Source organism: Sorghum bicolor, chromosome 8, assembly GCF_000003195.3.
Source record: "Sorghum bicolor cultivar BTx623 chromosome 8, Sorghum_bicolor_NCBIv3, whole genome shotgun sequence".
NCBI lineage: Eukaryota > Viridiplantae > Streptophyta > Magnoliopsida > Poales > Poaceae > Sorghum > Sorghum bicolor.
In genome coordinates this window covers 49885108-49889048 of record NC_012877.2, presented here as the reverse complement: position 1 = coordinate 49889048, position 3941 = coordinate 49885108, and positions in this window count along the sequence as shown.

Sequence of the window (3941 nt, the reverse complement as noted above, 5' to 3'; positions counted from 1 at the left end):
TTTTCGAAACTTTTTTTGCAATTAGACCCCTGGCGAAACAATTTTCAAAAATAGACCGTTTTTCGGCGTCATGTAACAGTACGCCGAGGTTCCGCGTCTCAGCGTCGTGTCCTATAACGCCTAGATAGTGCCACGTCATCGACGACCCTAGTCGTCGAAAACACGTGGCAGAACGTCGGCGCTAAATTACCTAACGCTGAGCCGCAGACCTCGGCGTTAAGTCACGTAGCGCCGAGGTCTGCTGTTGTACACGGCGAGGCCCAGTTAGCTTGGCGGCCCACAAACCTCGGCGTTTTACCCTTTATCGCCGAGCCTCATATCTCGGCGTCAGACGACTCGACGCCGAGCTCTGATTACCAGCCCGAGCCAAGGGCCCTTCTTCTTCCTCTCTTCATTCTTTCTTTGTGCTCATCTCCTTTTCTCTCTTCCTCTCTCTTCCCACGAACCCTAAATTCTAAAACCGGGTATAGAGGTGTCGGATCGAGGCTCATAACGGTTTCCTAAGGTACTACTCCTTCCCCTCATCCCTTTTATCCATTGGGATCTTGTTTTAGTGGTGGATCTTTTATGGAATATGTCATTAATGGTTTGGTTCATGTCATTTGTGAAATGCCTTTTATCCAATGAGTATTTGACTCAAATGCATGTTTAGTATGGTATAGTACGTACGATTCATGTCCTCATTTAGTGTTGTATGTTGTGGACTATGGTTTAGGGTTTGCTACTCTTTAGTGCATTGGGCCACTTTGTTAACTTTTTAGTAAGTACGATTCATGTCCTCACTTAGTGTTGTATGTCTTGGTGCTAGTAAATGTGGCATTAGTTATAGTAACACTTGTTTATGTAGATGATGAACCTGTATCGAGTAGAGTATTGGAAAAAACGCGGTCGACCGAGGGAGCTATATGCGGACGCCTCTTGTGTGGATGCCCCGGTACCTCCGGACCTTCCAGTTCCAAATTGTGATTGTCAAAAGCCGGCAGAAGTGATGCAATCTAGGCATCCTGACACCGCTGCACGGTGTTTCTACACATGTGGCCAATTCAATGTAAGTTTATGAAATTGTGTTTGAATTTTCAAAATGTAGGTTATGGTTGCACCAACGCTTTGCATGATTTATTTGTTTGTTTTTCTAGGACCATGAGAAGTGCTTCTTCTTCCAGTGGATCGACGGCCCCGACAAGTTTGACCCACGGTTCTTGCTTTTTGCGGGTATTTGCCACGGGAAGTTTCCACGTGATCGCTTCAAACGTTGGGTGCCGCCACCACCAAACCCCCCACCGATGACTTGTGAGGAGAAGGAAGTAGCTACGGCAAGACTCCTTGATGACCCTCCTAAGTGCTTTTGTGGTGACAGAGCTATGGTAGAGCAGACGCGCGGTCTTGAGTTTGTGTGTCCCAACAAGCATCCAGTAAGTCACTTTTCCTAGTATACCACTTTTGGTTTGTTACAAGTAATTTATATAGTATGCTCGAAGTCCATTGATTTTCAATTGTGGTAGGATTATTCTATGGAAAAGTGTCGTTTTAGAGAGTGGCTATATGGTCCGAAGTCTCATTGGCCGGAGGAAAAGAAGAAAAAGAAGGACAGGATTATTACCCCAGCGCCTCCGGTTAAGTGCAAGTGTGGTGTTGAGGCTAGCTACGGCCTAGTTCCTTCCGAACTAGGAGTTGGCTATTTTTGTGGTCATATGGTAGACTACGATGAGGTGAGCTCTTGTTGTTTTTTCAATAGCGTTAGAACAACAATATGTGTTCTTACTAATTATCATTTTTTTATTCAACATTAGAGCACTAGGAAATGTGACTGGGAGTATTGGCATGGGAAAAGAGACTTCTACCAAACCTGCGAGCAAAAGAAAGCACTAGGCATTAAGCTTCGTTGCGGGAACCAGCTGTTGGACAACTATGTGGAGTACTATAAAGAGGACGCACGTCGTGAAGCAAGAGAGGGCCGTCACAACAGCCCCGCAAAAGTAATGTGGGAGAAATGGAGGCTCAAAGGTATCAGGCAAAAAGAAGAGGAGAACTCTTGGAGAGCTGTACTTCAAGAGTATGACAAAATAAAGGGTTTAGAGAAAAGATTGTGCGCTAGTAAGTAATAATAATTTTAATGTCTATTTGATGTCTTTTGATTTTCTAACAATTGCAATTTCATTGTTAAAGAGATTGGATGCACCGGAGATTGGGCTGCTGATGTGGCTCGTTCAAGGTATTTGGAGAAGATAGCTATGGACAAGATGAAGGAGAAAGAGGCCGACAACAACATGGATGAGGAAGACAACTCAAGACTGGACGCTCTCGCCGAACTAGTGCTTGAGCATGATGCTTCTAAGATGGCTCAACAAGAGCATAATGTACATGTGCACAACGCAGGCGAAACCAGGCGCGCTACGGACTTTGTTTTGCAGGTGGAGGAGGACGAGGAGGAGGAATGGTATACACAAGCCGTGGATGAGGCGGAGGCTGCTTACTATAGCCAAAAGAAGGTGGTGGTAGAGGAGGAGGAGGACGAGCAATGGTTAACACAAGCCATGGATGAAATTGAGGCTGCTTACTACAGGCAAAAGGCGGAAAAGGAAAAAGGAGTGGTGGTGGAGGATTGCGAGTCCGACGACGACGATTTGCTACCTGGCTACGTTTCTGGTTAGAGGTCCATAGTATTTGAGCATGTAATGGATTCCTTATATGCGTGTACGAACTAGTGGTACATGTCTATGTGTCTATGTATGATGAGAACTTATGTGCGACGCCATGGATTGTTTCTCCCACGAGTATTCGCTTGTATGTTTAATTTGTTGGTACTAAAACTCTCGTGGTTGTCCAATAAATTGCCAAGCAACTCACGAAGCTAACTCACAAAGCTAACTGTTGCCAAGCTCGGCGTCAAGACCTAGCACGCCGAGGTTGGCTACCTCGGCGTGGCGAGCCCCACCAACGCAGGGAGGCTCAATTTTTGGTGCTAGCTCGGCGTCAAGCTATAGCACGCCGAGGTTGGCTACCTCGGCGTGGCGAGCACCTCCAACTCAGAGAGGTACAGGTTTGGCACCTACCTCGGCGTCAATTGAAAAAACGCCGAGGTATTTGGCTCAGAATTTTATTTATTTACGCCTAAGATTTGAGCCATTGCCAAAATAATACAAATTGTTAATACAAATCCATAATCATATAGTAATACAAATACATAACTATATAGTAATACAACTACATTCTCGGAAAAATAATACAAATCGACAATCAAATAGGCACATACGTAAATACATAATAATCCAAACAGAGTCCATACATCAGCTATAGCATTAGTTCTTTCATAGTCCATACTTGAGTACATATTAAAGTAGCTCATACATAGCATAGTCGTTCACACATAGTCCATACATGAGTTTCCACATAGTTCATTTGACATTGTTAAATGGCGTTGACACATAGAGTTTGCACATAGTTCTTTTAACATTGTATTGCCATCCACAAAGTCGTTGAAGACAAAAGAAGGCGCTCATCCATATTGTGACCTGTGAATAAGATATAGGGGGCACCTTAGGAACACACAAATATGGGACAACTTAGGAACATATAGGATGAAAGGTTTCGGTTTTTACCCTAACGTGGACGCCGACCACCACGCCTATCCCTTGGCAGCGCATGGGAACCGGGAGTGTACCTCTCGATAGCTCGGGTCGCCCTTTGTGGACGTCTAGAGGTAGAGGCACCCTGCGTTCCTGGGGGAGCATCAGCCAGCTGTGACATGCCAATCTCTTCTTGATCATCACCCCCGTACCCCTCGCCTTGTCCTTGTTCCTCTTCAACTTGTGTAGAAGTCCGAGCTCCATGCGTGCTAGACGGGCCAGCTCCTTCACAGCCGCCTGCTCCACCAAGCTGTTGTGGCTCCACTACGCCGGTGGGATGTCGACAACCAAGGCGGGCGGCTACCTTGCGCAGGC